The sequence below is a fragment of the Erythrolamprus reginae genome, chromosome 3, assembly GCF_031021105.1.
Source record: "Erythrolamprus reginae isolate rEryReg1 chromosome 3, rEryReg1.hap1, whole genome shotgun sequence".
NCBI lineage: Eukaryota > Metazoa > Chordata > Lepidosauria > Squamata > Dipsadidae > Erythrolamprus > Erythrolamprus reginae.
In genome coordinates this window covers 208,883,915-208,902,087 of record NC_091952.1, presented here as the reverse complement: position 1 = coordinate 208,902,087, position 18,173 = coordinate 208,883,915, and the positions used below count along the sequence as shown (strand labels likewise).

The window sequence follows — 18,173 nt, the reverse complement described above, 5'->3', positions numbered from 1 at the left end:
CCTGGCTGCAAATCTGGAAGATTGGAGAGTAGCATCCGCTACATATTGGGCAGCTGCAAAGATTTTGTTGAAATCTTGTTGGCCTCGTAGATCATCTGGAGGTAGATGTTGTTGGAGCTGACGAAGCCACAAGAGCATAGCTCTGGAAAAGAAGGATGCTGCTGCAGCACTTTTAATGGCCCATGAGTCAGCGAAGAAACCTCTTTTGAGCATTTGCTCAAGACGCTTGTCTTCTGGACGGAGGACCTCCTCTGCTTTGCCAGGCATGGCAGCAGCCGAGTGAAGAGTCTTCACCGGATCATCTGGCCTGGGACAGGCTAGGAGTTCCTCATAGGAGGGAGAGAGCTTATAAAGCTTCTTGTCCTTGGAAGTGGGAGTGAAGCCAGAGGTTGGGTGGTCCCACTGTTTGAGCAAGGCGTCCTTAAACAATTTGGGCATAGGAATTACCTCATTGTCTTCCTGTTCTTCCATGAAATAAGGAAGATTTTCCTCCAGAGCGTCTGTGGAAGGAGTAGCCTGCTTTTCTTGCGCGGCTAGCCCCGTGGATACTCTTGCCTTAAGAAGGAGAGATTTGAAGAGTTGAGGTGGAAAGATGGCAGCTGGGGCTGGAATCTTAATTTGAGAGTCCTCATCTTCCGACAGACGCTGAAAGGGGTCATCATCCTCTTCTGCATCCACGTCCTCATTCTCTTCCTGAGAGGAATCAGAGTCCTCCATGACTGGGGCTCTGTAGGAAGGAGAAGAACTCACGGGACGGGAGGAACGTGGAGGGGGATGAGGCAAGGAAGGAACATTGATGGCCGAGAGTTTAGCATCAATGGTTTTAGTCAAAACAGACAAGATAGACTGAAACTCCGGAGGCAAGGAAGAAATATCAGCCGGAAAAATAGGAGGATCCCTGAAGGCCTGAGAAGGTTCTGGCTGGGAGGAATTTATTTATTTATTTATTTATTTATTTATTTATTTATTTATTTATTAGTTGGACTTGTATGCCGCCCCTCTCCGAAGACTCGGGGTGGCTCACAACAAGTAAAACAGTCACAACAATCCAATTAATTAAAATATTTAACGATTTAAGAAAACCCGCGTGACTGCTGGACTGCTGGACCCACTCCTTCAGTACGGAGAAGAGCAACAAAGATGATTAGGAGACTGAAGGCTAAAACATATGAAGAGCAGTTGCAGGAACTGGGTATGTCTAGTTTAACGAAAAGAAGACTAGGGGAGACATGATAGCAGTGTATCAATATCTCAGGTTGCCACAAAGAAAAGGGAGTCGGGCTATTCTCCAAAGTATCCAAGGGTAGGACAAGAAGCAATGGGCAGAAACTAATCAAGGAGAGAAGCAAATTAGAACTAAGGAGAAACTTCCTGAAAGAACAAATAAACAGTGGAACAGCTTGCCTCCAGAAGTTGTGAATGTTCCAACACTGGAAGTGTCTGAAGTAGTGTAGGGTCTCAAGCCCAAGCAGGGGATTGGACTAGAAGACCTTCAAGGTCCCTTCCAACTCTTGTTGGTTGTTGTTGTTGTGCAGATTTTTTCTTAGGAAGTAATGCTTGAAAGAACTCAAGCTCTCAACTGACATGGTTATAATTGGATGGATGAGGTCTCCTTGGTCTGGTCAAGGGATGCCTTGCTTTCCTATGGGGAATACCTTCCGATCTACTCAATGCAAAGAAATATGTAAAATTTTCAGAAATAAAATGTCTGAACATTTAATGATCTACCCAGAACCTAAATTATTTGCATGAAATGAAGAGTAATGACTTCAATAACATTTTGGTTCAGTATTATTTTAACCATATACATGTAATAAATCATCATTCAAAAGCTGCATGCCCAAAGGTAGTCATCTTTGACATACTGTGTGTTCCAATTAGTCTTCAAGTGAATATAAAAGTTGACCTAATTGATATGTGGTACAAAGCTAAACTCCATATCTTTCTATAAAGTTGGAAGCATACATAGTATTTATGTATAGTTCTTTAAACTATTTTGTTTTACTTCTCTAAACTTTCTATTTTTCCCTGTCTTGTTGTTTTTAAAGTCCAGGGCTGCACTCTTACTATTTTTCAAGTCACCTGAGGCAAATCCCTGGATTACAGCGTCTGCATCCATCATTTGCCAGCATGGATAGCAGTTCTTGTAGCTTAATATCAAGAATTATAAGATCACAAATTCCTGATGCCTTCAGAGTTGTTGATTACTGAATTATCTCAATTAGAAAAGCTACAGTATACAGTACTTTGCTTTTTACAAAGCCATTGTAAGGCCACGTTTAGTCTGCACAACACAGCACAAGATATCAAGTCTCTTAAAAATATGTACAGAATGCATTGTATACTATAGCCTGGAAATTACACAAACTTATTGAAGATACTGTATTTTTATATTCAGAATTCATTAGGTTGTAGCAGAGGTCTTCAAACTTGGCAACATTAAGACTTGTGGACTCCCAGAATTCTTCAGTCAGCATTGCATTCTGGGAGTTGAAGTCCACAACTCTTAAAGTTGCCAAGTTTGGAGACCCATATGGCTTCAGATATAGTCAATAAATACTACTAACCCATAGGTAGCTATTTTTTTCCCTGCACAATACCTTTTGTAATAAGAAAAAAAGGATAAAAAGAACTGAGATGATTTAACAGCACAAATGGAAAATCTTACTGTGTGAACTCTGTGAGGCAGGAACTAAATAATAGCATCTTTCTGGAAGCACTCTTAGCTTGGTCAGTAATGGCAACATAAATTGAAAATAGAAATCTCTCAAACCAGAAAGAACCTTCAAAGTATCAGGTCAGTAAATTTGTAAATAGTATATTTATAGATTTAATTATCACAACTGTGCTTTTATGCCAATTATAAATTTAATAGCTTTTACCCCAGGATATATAAAACCAGGGGTCAGTTCCTCCCGGTTCTAACTGGTTCACCCAAACTGGTAGTGACCTGATGTCACGATAACATCGCTGAACTGGATTGGTCAGTGCTGGTCCATGGGCGCCACCATTTTAATTTTATTTTATTAAATTTCTTAAAAGTAGCCTTGGGAAAAAGGCTTGGCATGGGCAGCAGCTGCCTCACTTAAGACTAGCCTTGGAACACCTTGTTAGAAATCAGAGGGAGATGACAAGACCAACTGGGCCTGACAGAGCGTGTGGAACACAGGACAGTAGAAACACATGGGGGTTTGCAATGTTGTGCTTGAGTGGAGTAGATGGTTGTGGAGGACATGAGACAACACACTTCAACAGTGTCACCACTGGAGCTGAAGTGTGATCTGGGAGCGGTGTCAGCCAGTTCAGACTGTTGAAGGTCAACCGTGTCCTATTTCGTTCCCAGCGCCATCAATGCTGCCACTGCTACTCAGCAGTGCCACTGTACAGGGCAGCCAAAAGGCAGAGTGGTGATGGTGAAATAGATTGGTGGCAGGAGTTGAAATAGATGCTATAATTTATGAACTGAGGATTGGGGATTGAAGAAACCAAGCTGGGAATGGCTTGGATTTGTCTGGGTCCTTGTCTAACGACTGGTGAGATTCAGTTAACAGTGACAATCTGAAGTGCTGGGATTATTATCACTAAACAACATGGTTATATGATGTTTAGCAACAAAAATCCCAGTCTAATTATCCTTGTAATTACAGGACTACCTGTACTTATTTTGACTTATTAATTTGGAAGTTCATGTGGAGAACAGCACAAGTTCAAGATAATTCACAAGTTAGTATTGTGAATATCTAAACTTCTCTAAATTCAAAAGTATTCACATTTTTAGTGAAAACTGCAACGTGCATCTCTCTTTCCCTCTCCTTCTCTAGGAAGTGAAGTGTATCTTCCTAAACATTATTTTTGCCAATAATGATCATTTATTCATCTTTTACTTTATTTCTATAGCCGCCCTTCTCAACAAGTGACTCTTCATATATTAATACTAATATATGAAGATATTTCAGCAAACATATTTCTTTTCTGGATTTACATCAACAGTGGGCTGCTCCCAGTTCAGACTGGTTCTTAGAACCGGTAGCGCTGGCGGCAAGACACTCTGCCCACCTACTTGTGCAAAAGCGTTATGCGTGAGCAAAAACTATTAACAGAATCATTTACAATCTATCACTAATTTGCATCTGTTTTACTATCGTATTTTGACTGCAGAAACAATCACAATAAGCATAGTTTTGAGATTAAAGTATCTACAGTAAAATCACAGTAGAGTACAAATCTGCATCGATCTCAGGTCTCTACATGAACAAAGAATTGATTGGAAACAAGCCACACTCTAAATTATAAATCCCGTTCCAAGGGAGAAGCCACTACAAGTAGTAAGAAGACTATGGAGTAGCCCTTCAACAAGCATCGGTACTAGAAGGTGAGCGAGAACCAAAAGACATCATCCATATTTGTAGAGGTTTCACACAGAACATACAGAAGCTATAATGTAGCTGAAGTTCCTGTGTCACCAAAGAAGACAGACAGGGCATGAAGGAGAACCTTGGTTCAAATACTATTTGGTTTTGTCATAGTTATTGTACAAGGGACTATAAACTCTTCTGGAGAAAAAGTTGTTCTTAATGTTAGGAAAGTAATGGGAACATGATAACAAAAGTTGGCAACAACAGCAAGCGGGGGGGGGGATAATAATAAATGGAATGGAAAATGAATGGAAACAGTTTTGTTAGATAAGGTTCACACTTATCCAGGCTGCTTTGATGAAAAAGAATAGGCCTCAATCATTAACAAGATCAGAATCTAAGAAAACCATAATTCAAAGCAAGAATACTATTCATACATTTGATTTGATTGATTTGATTTATTAGATTTGTATGCCGCCCCTCTCCGCAGACTCGGGGCGGCTCACAACAACAACAAAAACAATATATATTAACAAATCTAATAATTAAAAAATCTAAGATAACAATTACACATTTAAAATCTAAAAGCAAGAAACCCCAATATAACAAACATACATCCAGTCATATCATGTACTAGAACTACATAGGAAGGGGGAGATGTCTTAGTTCCCCCACGCTTGACGACAGAAGTGGGTTTTAAGGAGTTTACGAAAGGCAAAGAGGGTGGGGGCAGTTCTAATTTGCAGTTCCAAAGCCATTTTTAAATTTTGTTCAGAGTGCAAATCCTAGGAGCTGTTCTCACAAACAGTATTGTTCTCACTTACATTATGCCTTTAAAATGTACACTTTTACAGAAATGTTTATTTAGTATTTTAGTATACTGAAAGTACTGAAACCAAACTATACAATATAGCATGAACATTAAATGAAGCATTCCTAAAAGGCATTTAAAAAAAGATTATTAGAGTATTAGAGAATTTCCTAATTATTTTTAAAAGCCAAAAAACACCTTTTCCATATGATTGACTTACAAAGAATATTTTACATAGAGAACTAGCATAATTCATACCCTTCTAGTATTAAAATTGCAATGGGCAGCCTGTAATTAAAATCAACTTTGAAAGAGCCTTTAAGCTTTCAGTACTGAATATGCATTTAACGAGGTTCAGAATAATAAAAGAAAAATAAAATTTAGACAATGGATGAATGTTTTAAAACTTATGGCAAGAATGTCTAAAAATTTAGAATTTATTGGATTCCAATATGCCTGTGTTGAATTGTTTGTAAGAATTGTCTAGGATTTTGTTGGAGATGTAATAAGGACAAGGCTTATTTAAAACACATTTTTATAATGTCCTATATTTCCTAAATTTTGGGAGAAAGTAGTGAACCATGTAAATGTGACAAAAGCTAATATTTTCAAAGGCTAAAATTCTTTTGAATTACTTACCTAGTGCATGGAATTTGACAACTGGAAAATGTAAATGGATTATCTGTGCCTTTTCTATGGAAAAAAGATGGATATTACAGCACTGGAAAGATAAACGTATGGCCCCATTTAATCAATGGATTGAAGACTTGATCATACTTGCTATTTATAAGTAGATTGCTTATAGGCCTAGACATTTTAATGGCTAAAAGAAATATGGGACTCATTTACAAAAAATACAAGAAGTTTTTTTATTTATTACAAATAAGTGTATATGTATATTTGCACAATGTTTGAGTTTTTAATTAGATGGGGGTTTTCTTTTCGTGACCCTATAGCCCAGTGATGGCGAATCTATGGCACAGGTGCCACAGGTGGCACATGGACCATATCTGCTGGCATGTGTTCCATAGCCCTAGCTCAACTCCAACATGCATGTGTGTGCTGGCCAGCTGATTTTTGGCTCACACAGAGGCACTGGGAGAGCGTTTCTGCTTCCAGAGCACCTCCAGGGTGATGGGTGAGGGCATTTTTACCCTTCCCCGGATCCAGTGAAGCCTTTGGAACTGGGGGAAGACTATTCTCGGACCAGAATATTCTCCGGGACCGCCTTCTGCCGCACAAATCCCAGTGACCAGTTAGGTCCCAGAGTTGGCCTTCTCCAGATTCCGTCGACTAAACAATGTCATCTGGTGGGACCCAGGGGAAGAGCCTTCTCTGTGGTGGCCCCGACCCTCTGGAACCAGCTCCCCCCGGAAATTAGGATTGCCCCCACCCTCCTTGCCTTTCGTAAACTTCTTAAAACCCACCTCTGCCGTCAGGCACGGGGGAACTGAGATAGCTTCCCCAGGCCTATATTGTTTATGTATGGTATGTTGTGTGTATGTTTTTTAAATTATGGGTTTCTAGTTTTTAAGTACAGTGAACCCTCGATCATCGCGAGGGTTCCGTTCCAGGACCCCACGCGATGATCGATTTTTAGCGAAGTAGCGGTGCGGAAGTAAAAACACCATCTGCGCTTGCGCAGATGGTGTTTTTGCTTCCACTGCCGCCCGCCCTTCGCCCGCCCACCCCGTTGCTCGCGCCCGCCCACCCCATTGCTCACGCTGTTGCTGGGGCCGCTTCCCAGCTGGGGAGCCGAGCTAGGGAGTCCCGACCGCCCGTGCGTTGCTGGGGAAAGCGCGCGCGCTTGGGGAATCCCTAGCTCCGCTCCCCAGCTGGGGAGCCGAGCTAGGGAGTCCGGACCGCGCGCGCGTTGCTGGGGAAAGCGCGCGCGCTTGGGGAATCCCTAGCTCCGCTCCCCAGCTGGGGAGCCGAGCTAGGGATTCCCCAAGCGCGCGCGCTTTCCCCAGCAACGCGCGCGCGGTCCGGACTCCCTAGCTCGGCTCCCCAGCTGGGGAGCGAGCTGCGATGTCCCCAAGCGCGCGGGCACCGCCCGCCCGCCCACGCTGTTGCTGGGGCCGCTTCCCAGCTGGGGAGCCGAGCTAGGGAGTCCGGACCGCGCGCGCGTTGCTGGGGAAAGCGCGTGCGCTTGGGGAATCCCTAGCTCCGCTCCCCAGCTGGGGAGCCGAGCTAGGGATTCCCCAAGCGCGCGCGCTTTCCCCAGCAACGCGCGCGCGGTCCGGACTCCCTAGCTCGGCTCCCCAGCTGGGGAGCGAGCTGCGATGTCCCCAAGCGCGCGGGCACCGCCCGCCCGCCCACGCTGTTGCTGGGGCCGCTTCCCAGCTGGGGAGCCGAGCTAGGGAGTCCGGACCGCGCGCGCGTTGCTGGGGAAAGCGCGCGCGCTTGGGGAATCCCTAGCTCCGCTCCCCAGCTGGGGAGCCGAGCTAGGGATTCCCCAAGCGCGCGCGCTTTCCCCAGCAACGCGCGCGCGGTCCGGACTCCCTAGCTCGGCTCCCCAGCTGGGGAGCGAGCTGCGATGTCCCCAAGCGCGCGGGCACCGCCCGCCCGCCCACGCTGTTGCTGGGGCCGCTTCCCAGCTGGGGAGCCGAGCTGGGGTGTCCCCGCGCGTGCCGCCCGCCCGCCCACGCCGTTGCTCGCGCCGCCGCTGGGGTCTTACGGGGGCAAGAGGGGGAAGACCCAGGGAAGCCTCTGCCCGGCGGGGAAACTCCACCATCTACGCATGCGTGGAAGGGCATGCATGCGTAGATGGTGGAGTTTACTTCCGGGTTGAAAACTCGCGAAATAGCCCTTTCGCGATCCTTGAGGACGCGAAACTCGAGGGTTCACTGTATTAGATTTGTATTGTATATTGTTTTCTATTACTGCTGTGAGCCGCCCTGAGTCTACGGAGAGGGGCGGCATACAAATTAAATGAATGAATGAATGAATAAATAAACAAACAAGCAAACAAACACGAGCCTACTGGGCCCATCAGAAGTTGGGGAAAAGGCTATTTCTGACCTCCAGAGGACCTCCGGGGGTGGGGGAATCGGTTTTCACCCTCCCCAGACATTGGTGTGGGCACTTACAAATGCGAAATAGCATGCAGGCACAACCATTCGGCACCTGAGGAAAAAAAGATTCGCCATCACTGCTATAGTTCCTCAAGAGGGGACAGATTTGGAACAAATGGATGGAGCGGAATGTTTATTGAGCGGATGCCCTTCCTGATGTCTACGTGGAGTTTGCAGAAAATATATTTTCTTTGTATCATAAGGGAGAAACATCACCCACTACCTGTTCAGCCACACACCTTCAATTAAAGGGAAATTTAGCCAAGCACACACACACACACACACACACACACACACATGAGAGAATGTGATTAAATGTTCTTTATCTAAACAAAAAAAGAAGCAAAACACCCTTTTAAACTTCAAAGGGATTTCTTATACAAACAAAGCACTCTTGAATACAGACAGATAACGGAGTCCAGCAATAAATCCAAGCAATAAACCAGTAACTGTGAAGTTCGTCGCAGCTACTGTTGTTCAGACATGATAAACACTCACAATGTCTTTATATTCCAAAGTCCGGAAATCCAAACAAAGTCCTGAGCACAATCCAGAAACAGCAAGACACGATCCAAACCAATACGATCAGATAATCTTCCACACTGCGAGGCCTGCACGCTGCCAATTTATCAGCAGCCCTAATTACTGGAGCCCCACCCAACCACAGGTGGCCTCAGTATCTCCTGTAGTATTTTTTAAGTTGTTCTCTCCTATGCATAGCTCTACGCATGCATGGGTCTATCATTGTCTCTTCATCTGAATCAAGTGAAGATAATGAAGCTTGGCTTTCTCCTGGGCTGTCTGCCAAGCCTCCCTCTTCCATCCCACCGACACTTCCTTCTTCAAAGGATAATTCACTGGCCGACTCTGTCGGCAGCAAAACAGGCCTGGAACATGTTGATGTTTCCCCCACATCCAACTCCACATTCCTTGGGGCAAAAGCTGAGCCAGAGCTAATCACAACACTACCTAGGATTCAGCTTTCAGCCTTTACCACTAGACCACCACGCCATTCACGTTTGAATATTATATACAGTGGTACCTCTACTTAAGAACCATTTTCTACTTAAGTACACAATCCCAGAAAAATTTCCCAGGAAATTTGAGAACGACAAGAAGGCCCAGCCAGTTTCCTGCCATTCCCCCTTTAATCCCAGCCATCTCAGGCTTTTCTGGGTTGCCAGAGGTCTAAATTAGTGATCAGTCTCTCTTAGTGTTTCAACTTAGTAACATTTAAGATATATGAATAGCATAAACATCTGCAGCATCTTTACAGAATTTAGATAGAACTTTGACTTGACCATTCTAACATTCTGAATTTGTTCTTTATTCATTCTCATATTGACTTGCGATGCACATGCACATTGCAACAAAATGCACTTTGCTTCGGTTTCAACTGACAGATTTCCTTTGAAATTCCTTGCATGCCCCAGATTTAGGAAAAAAGCTTCTCCTTCCAGTTTTACTTATCCAAATAATTAAATCCTAAACTGTAGGTAATCCTAATAAGCATTTGTAAGCTACAGTTTGAATCTACAGTGAACCCTCGAGTTTCGCGATCTCGATGTTCGCTAAACGCTATATCGCGAGTTTTCAACCCGGAAGTAAACTCCACCATCTGCGCATGCGTGCCCTATGCGTAGATGGTGGAGTTTCCCCGCCGGGCAGAGGCTTCCCTGGGTCTTCCCCCTCTTTCTCTATGTTGCTTCTTCCTCTCTCACACTCTCTTCCTCCCTCTCTCATCTTTCTTTCCTTCTCTCTCTTTCTCTATCTCTCCCCCTCTTGCTCTCGAGCGGGCGCCTAGCAGCTGATCTGCTCGGCAGCGCAGCAGCAGCGAGGAGCCGAAGATCTTCGGCTCCTCGCTGGTGCTGCGCTGCCGAGCAGATCAGCTGCTAGGCGGACGAAGGAACCTTCCCTGGGTCTTCCCCGCCGCCTCGGATCCTCGCTGATGCCCGCCCGCCGTTTGCCGCTCGCCCCGTTCGGCGGCCGCACGTCCCGTTCGCCCGCCGCTCGCCTCATTCGCCCGCCGCTCCCCTCGTTCGCCCCCCACTCCCCTCGTTCGCCCGCCGCTCCCCTCGTTCGCCCTCCACTCCCCTCGTTCGCCCGCCGCTCCCCTCGTTCGCCCCCCACTCCCCTCGTTCGCCCGCCGTTCCCCTCGTTCGCCCCCCACTCCCCTCGTTCGCCCGCCGCTCCCCTCGTTCGCCCCCACTCCCCTCGTTCGCCCGCCGCTCGCCTCGTTCGCCCCCCACTCCCCTCGTTCGCCCGCCGCTCCCCTCGTTCGCCCCCCACTCCCCTCGTTCGCCCGCCGCTCCCCTCGTTCGCCCCCCACTCCCCTCGTTCGCCCGCCGCTCCCCTCGTTCGCCCGCCGCTCCCCTCGTTCGCCCCCCACTCCCCTCGTTCGCCCGCCGCTCCCCTCGTTCGCCCCCCACTCCCCTCGTTCGCCCGCCGCTCCCCTCGTTCGCCCGCCGCTCCCCTCGTTCGCCCCCCACTCCCCTCGTTCGCCCGCCGCTCGCCTCGTTCGCCCGCCGCTATCGAACTTGCTATCGAGCCTGCTAATGAAATCCAACCCGCAGCAGCCCTTTCCCTCTCCAGGCTGCGGGAGGGGTCCGGAGAACAATGCCTGGCGCCGCGCTCCCGGCTGGGCTTTTTTCCCCCATTTCCCCTCGGGTGGAATTTCAGACCCTCCGCCGGTTGGATTTCATTAGCAGGCTCGATAGCAAGTTCTTCCTCCCTTTAGAAAGCCCCGCAGCCTCCTCCGACCGGCGAGGCCGCCAGCGAGGACCCGCAAAGCCGCCGCCGCCGCAGCGAGGCCAAGCCGCCCGCTCCCACGGCACGGGCTCCCAACACAGCGCCGCTCAGCCCGCCCTCGGCGATGCCTCCGCGGATCTGCAAGCCCAGCCGAGCGACGCCTCTGGTCTGGGCGAAGGCAGTGGGCAGGCCCCGCCGCAGCAGTCCCCGCGGGCACCGCGCGCCAAGGGCCGGCCAGGCCGCCGGCCAACAAAGGGGCTCCCTCGCCTCCCTCGGGCAGGTTTACAAAGGCAGCGCGGCAACTTGGAGCACGGCACGCCCCGCAGCCCTCGCCTCGCCCGCCCCCGCCTGGCCGGCGCTCCGGCTACCCTCCCCCCGGTCGCCGTTTGCTGCTCGCCCGTTCACCTGCCCGCCATCAGGACCGCCGCGCACTAACTTGATGACGGCCAAGCCGTCCCAGATCGTGGGGAGGGGAGCTCTTCTCCAGCCAGGGGACGGCGAGGCCCTCCCAATGCCCCACGCTTGGAGCCGGAGTGAGGCCACTTCCGCCTCCGGATGAAGGAATCTCCTCAAACTCAAAGCCTGTATCCTGCCGCCCGGTTTACCCAGGACACGAGCGGCGAAGTGACTTGGAGGAATGGAAAGTCCAAACCGCCCGGTTTCAGTGGGGTTTCCCCGTTGCCCAGGGATTCCTTCGCCCGAACGGAGGTGGCTGTGGCTCACTTCGCCGCTCGTGTCCTGGGTAAACCGGGCGGCAGGATACAGGCTTTGAGTTTGAGGAGATTCCTTCATCCGGAGGCGGAAGTGGCCTCACTCCGGCTCCAAGCGTGGGGCATTGGGAGGGCCTCGCCGTCCCCTGGCTGGAGAAGAGCTCCCCTCCCCACGATCTGGGACGGCTTGGCCGTCATCAAGTTAGTGCGCGGCGGTCCTGATGGCGGGCAGGTGAACGGGCGAGCAGCAAACGGCGACCGGGGGGAGGGAGTTAGGAAAGTCCTACTTCTCCCCCCGCAGCCAAAAACTCGCAAGGTAAGCTTCGGGGCGGGGCGGGCGGGGCCCTTTTGTGCCAGTCGGGGAGGCGGCGGCGGCTGCAGCAGAGGCGGGCGGGGGAGGCCGGCCCGCCGGAGGGGCGATGCGGGCGGCGGAGACAGGCGAAGTCCCGCCCGCCCCCCGCCCGCTTGGCCCCGGGGGGCTGAAGGGAGCCGGGCGGGGGAGGGCGGGGGCTACTCGGTTCTTCCTCAGCCGGGGGTAGCCGGAGCGCCGGCCAGGCGGGGGCGGGCGAGGCGAGGGCTGCGGGGCGTGCTGGGCTCCAAGTTGCCGCGCTGCCTTTGTAAACCTGCCCGAGGGAGGCGAGGGAGCCCCTTTGTTGGCCGGCGGCCTGGCCGGCCCTTGGCGCGCGGTGCCCGCGGGGACTGCTGCAGCGGGGCCTGCCCACTGCCTTCGCCCAGACCAGAGGCGTCGCTCGGCTGGGCTTGCAGATCCGCGGAGGCATCGCCGAGGGCGGGCTGTGCGGCGCTGTGTTGGGAGCCCGTGCCGTGGGAGCGGGCGGCTTGGCCTCGCTGCGGCGGCGGCGGCTTTGCAGGTCCTCGCTGGCGGCCTCGCCGGGCGGAGGAGGCTGCGGGGCTTTCTAAAGGGAGGAAGAACTTGCTATCGAGCCTGCTAATGAAATCCAACCGGCGGAGGGTCTGAAATTCCACCCGAGGGGAAATGGGGGAAAAAAGCCCAGCCGGGAGCGCGGCGCCAGGCATTGTTCTCCGGACCCCTCCCGCAGCCTGGAGAGGGAAAGGGCCGCTGCGGGTTGGATTTCATTAGCAGGCTCGATAGCAAGTTCGATAGCGGCGGGCGAACGGGGCGAGCGGTGGGCGAACGGGACGAGCGGCAAACGGCGGGCGGGCATCAGCGAGGATCCGAGGCGGCGGGGAAGACCCAGGGAACGTTCCTTCAGCCGCCCAACAGCTGATCTGCTCGGTAGCGCGGCAGCAGCGAGGAGCCGAAGATGAGGTTTCCCCGTTGCCCAGGCAAAGGGGAAACCCCATCTTCGGCTCCTCGCTGCTGCCGCGCTACCGAGCAGATCAGCTGTTGGGCGGCTTCCCTTGGTCTTCCCCACCGCCCACACGCAAACTTCACCATCTGCGCATGTGCGGCCATGAAAAAATGGCCGCACATGCGCAGATGGTGTTTTTACTTCCGCACCGCTATATCGCGACAAATCGAGTTTCGCGAGGGGTCTTGGAACGGAACCCTCGCGAAACTCGAGGGTTCACTGTATATAGCTTCTTTAAGCCTACTGTTGAGACTAAGCACATTTTAGTTCAGATATGCTTACCTGCAGTTACTGAAATATGGACACTTCAGAATCTCTTGTTCTAATGACTATGGCAATATTATCTTAATAATCCTTGAACATAATTCTGAAAAAGTAAGATATTCTGTAAAAGTATTGTGCTGTTAAATGTCATCAGAAGGCAAGCAAAACTTTTATATTTTAAAATATTTGCTTTCTAATATAACTCAAAAGTCCTTGTTCTATTCAGGAGCCATACATAAAAAATAGGCAGCATTTCCATCACATCATACTAGTTTTCTTGACTTTTTTGACCATATCCTACAGATGTATCTAGTAATGCATATATAATATATAACATATTTTAAACAAACCCCAAATTCCATATATGCCCACTACTGTATTCTACTTTACATACTTTAGTAAAAGACTGACTCACTGCCACACTATGGAGAACTACTATAAGTATATACAGCTACTTAAGAGGCAGAGTATATTCATATTAAGCCTCCACAGAACAATCAATTAATAGGAAAATGAGCAAGACATTTGGTTACTGTAAGGAACAAGTTGCAGACTCATTCCAGTATCTTCATATTGCAAATTCAGATCCAAATTCTCATTGATGTACCTTCATATACATTTACAACTAATTATATTAGCTTCTAGGCATCAATTATGAATGAATCAGTATCATTGAATAGCTTTTATGTATATTATTATAGACAGAACTTGTAAACTTACTATATTTTTAGAATTATTCTCATAGCATATCTTTGTATATGGCAATTTATACAGCTTTCAAAAATGCAAAGATTCCCCATGAATCAAATGTGTTGCAGCTATCAGTGGAGACTTGGGCTGCATCAACAGAAGGACAATACAAAGATCAAGGCTTATGATAGTAATGCTCTATACCTCAATGATAAAGCCACTACATGAAGTTCTGGCCACAACACAAAAAAAGACTCTACTCTGTTGCAGAGAAGAGCAACAAAGATGATAATGGAGGCTATATCCTATAAAAAACAGATAAAGGTACCAGAAATGTTCAACTTAAGAAAGTGAAGACTGGTGGGAGATATGCCAGCAGTCTTCCAATACTTAAAGGGTTGCCATAGGAAAGAAACATCAATTTATTCTCTAGGAAAACCTGAGGGCAAGGCAACAAGCAGTGAGTGGATGCTCATCAGATCCAACGTGGAAATAAGAAGGAACTTCCTGATAACTATTAAACAATGGAACAGCTTGTCTCCTGGAATTTTGGGTATTCCATTGTTGAAGGTTTTTAAGAAAACATTGAAAATCCATTTGCTCGAGCTGGTATAATGATTCTTGCCTTGGGCAGAAGGTTGGACTCTAAACCTACAATTCTATGAAGCTCAATGTGGTGTCTGTACAATTTTATTGGTATCGATATGAAACTGGTCTGCCACTGTCCTGTTCTGTTGTTTGTAATTCCCAATTTGTTCTAATATTTTGAGATTTTTCTGGTCATATTCTGTTTATTGTTTATACAATAAATATCCATAATAAAAGTCTAGCCCCCTTCTTAGTTTTTTTGGAAATTAGCCATAGCTGATTATTCTGCCATTTGTCAACAGTTCATTCATCAAGTCATTACCACTTAAGAAAGTATGGTAACCTATCCTTCCCCTGCACTTAGCTCTTCAGTGCTTTTTTGATATTTTTGCTTCAGGCCATTCATAGTTCTATGTTCCTGGGTTTTACGGTTATATCTCTGACAATCAACAGTGATTATATCTTTATAAGGGCAACAAATGGCTTTTACTACTAAGAACAGCCGAGACTGGTAGATGCAACCAAACTGATTGGTGGCTACATAAGAATTACCGTAACTGGAGGCCACTTTGCAGAATTCAGAGCCATTCATTGCCACCCTCTTCACTGTAGGAACACATCTTCCCCAAATATCTTTTTCCAATATCTCCATAGATTACTCCCCAGTCTCACAGTATGCGACCTTAAGACAACTGTTTGAACCTGGCTTTTCCTAGAAACCAGAAGTTGTACTCAAAACTATCATTTTACCCAAAGTAACTGCATCAAGAGCTGAGCTCCTCACATTTCTTTTCCTTTTTTTCTTTTTCTGGCTGTGGTCACTGTCTTTAGAAGATGTGCAGTTGACCTCATTTGGCTCTTTCTCACTCATGCTTCCGGCACTTGTTTGTGAGTTTTGTCTACTCTCTGTAACCTCTCTAGCCTGTTTAGCACTGCAAGTGATGGCCCTTGTTGTGCTTGCACGTGAACCTGTAAAACTCTACAATCCACCTAATATATTTTACTCATTAGATTTACAGGCCACCCAATTCCATTGCAATTCTGGCAGCATACAACAGAAAACAGTGAAATGCAATTCTCTCTCCCACCCACCCGATACACAGTAAAAAAAACCAACAGAATTCAAATGAGGAATCGTCCATCAAAGGGGTTCGCTACCTATTCTATGCCAAGCTTTAGGGAAAGAAGAGATTTTAAGGATTTGTTTAAATAAGATGAGGGTGGGAACTAAACAGATCTCTAGGTAAATTGAAACCCGCTGTCCTTCCAGAAGATAAGTGCATCAACAAAAAGCCCATCTCCTAGGACACAGGTCAATGTGGTAAACTTATTTGATCAACTAATCCTAGAATAAGACAACTTTACAATTTGTATAGAATGGGCAACAATTATGGAAGATATTCTATCAAGTAACTAGCCCCTTTCACATGATTTTATAAATGATCATCAGTTCCTTGAATTGCACCCAGAACCTGACTGGTAACTGATGGAACTCACAAAGCAGGGGGGTTAAATGGGCTTGATGTGACATGTTCATAATTGCCTGTGCCACTGTGGTTTTGATCAGCTAAGCCTTCCAAATGGTCTTCAAAGGTAACTCTGTGTAGAAAGATATGTAGTAGTTCAATGAGAGATGACCAAGTATTTTAAGAGACCTGTGGTTGGACATGGTGCAAATGACACTAGATGAGCTTGTGCAATGGCCTTCCTGGCCACAGGTGGTATCTGCTTTTGACGATATTAAATTGTACACATATCCTGAAAGGGAACCTCAGCCCTAATCAAGAGCAGAGGTTGAGAATTTCCAGACTCAAACATTTTAATCATGTCAGAGTTGAATCTTAATTTGACACTCCCCATCCAGAGGCAGATTGTCGTCACATACTGGGATAAAGCTTGACAAGACTCTCATCAGTCCATGGTAAAGATGAACACCAATGCCCATTCAAAGCCCTTTCTCAAAGCCCTTGAACACTGTTTCTTTAGTTAGAGGAAATTGCCGTTAAGGGGGTTGTTTGGATATATTCTGGGGAGTACAATTTGCAATTGCTCATTTGTGACTTGAGGATCCAATTGGGGATTGCTATTGCAGAGATACTTGTATAAAGTAAGAGAGCTAAGAGGAAAAAGACATCGTTTCAGACTAGGGAAGAGGAAACTGGATCAACACAGTTTAAGGACAACTGCCCTAGCCTAGACTATGGCCATCGTGGCTGTATGCAGCCACAGAAATGTTACTCACAATGAACACCTTTTTATCTGAATCTAGAAACAGCTGTAAGAAGATCTCAATTTCCTTGGCCCACTGTAGGCCCCAGTCCTAGCAGACATGCCATATGGGAAGACCAAAGCAGAAGGGTTGGCTTCAGAAACTGACCAATCAAATGACAGGGGGAGCGGTGATCCCTAGTAAAGCACTTTCATGATACTACATCAAAGACTGCAATAAAAAAAAATAGGAGCAGGTAAATTGCAGGAACACAGATCACCTATGTGGTTGCATAGAATTAAAACAGTGGTAGGCTTCTGAGACTTGTGGAAGTAAGAAACAGATTCCTTGAGGGTGACAAATATGTGCATAGATGTTTACAAATAGTGACTGGGAGCAGCTACATTAGTACATTGGTTCATCATTATGTTGTGGCCAGATGATGGAAAAGACAGAGTTGACACACTCAGAGCCTGTGTGCACTAAAGACCTGATGTGGGAGAATGGACAGCTGGCTCATGAGGATTATCCAGAAAGTGGCAATTGGATTTGACCTATGTGAGTTTAAGGGAAAAGAACAGCTGCAGAGGAAAATTTTAGCAATCACTACATATGTGCTGAGTCTGGTCTAACTTGCAGTAGATTTCACAAATTCTCCTCTTCTGTGACCAATGGCAATGGTGGAGAACACACCTCTGCACCCTTGGTTTCACCAGTCAACATTAAGGTAACGAAGCATCAAATCTGCCTTGCAGCGGGACGGCACATTTACTGCATTCAAAGTCTTTGCAAACCAAGACCACTCGAAAATGTAGGGCTGCATTTAATGCAACGAACAGAGCCTTCCCACTCGCAAGAAAACAAATTCATCTAAAAAACCCAAAACGTGCTGAAAAGAAGGGCAGGGCTTCCCTTTAGCAACAACACAACCAGAAGCACACTTACTTTTTAGCGACTGCTGCCTCTCGGCTGAAAACGGCGGACTTTTTTTTTTAAACTCCTCCGTTCTCTCTCTCCAAATCACCTCAGGAAACTTCTCTTCCGAATTATTTCCCATCCGCTCAGTTGAGAGACGCTTCGGCCAAAGGAGCCATCACCTCTTCGCTCCGGGAGACAAGCAGCCAAGGCTCAGGTGGCACCCGGGGAGGGGGGGCGGTCGAGAATCCGTTCGCGATCCGAGTGGCGATCTCAAAAACTAGGAAAGGACGGGTTCTTTAGAGATCCACTGAGGGAATCGCGGCGGCGGGGGGGGGGAGGGACGCAATATTTCGCTGCGCACATCCAAACATCGAAAAGAACAAAGCTCCAGCTTGCGGAGGGGAATAGAAAGGAGAGAAGGCAGAAGCTGCTAAGATCTCCTTTTCAGCAGCGCCAGATCCCCGCGAAAGGAGCC

The 18,173-nt window shown here is 47.7% G+C and overlaps 1 protein-coding gene across 1 annotated transcript in view; it reads right to left on the bottom strand.

The window, feature by feature from the left end:
• The window catches only part of SNTG1 (syntrophin gamma 1), a 272,233-nt gene extending 254,425 nt beyond the window's left edge, over positions 1-17,808 (bottom strand). Inside the window, exon 1 of the mRNA XM_070749155.1 lies at positions 17,726-17,808. The gene's annotated coding sequence lies outside the window, so the exon portion shown is untranslated. The remainder of the gene's footprint in view (positions 1-17,725) is intronic.
• Positions 17,809-18,173: the final 365 nt, after the last annotated feature.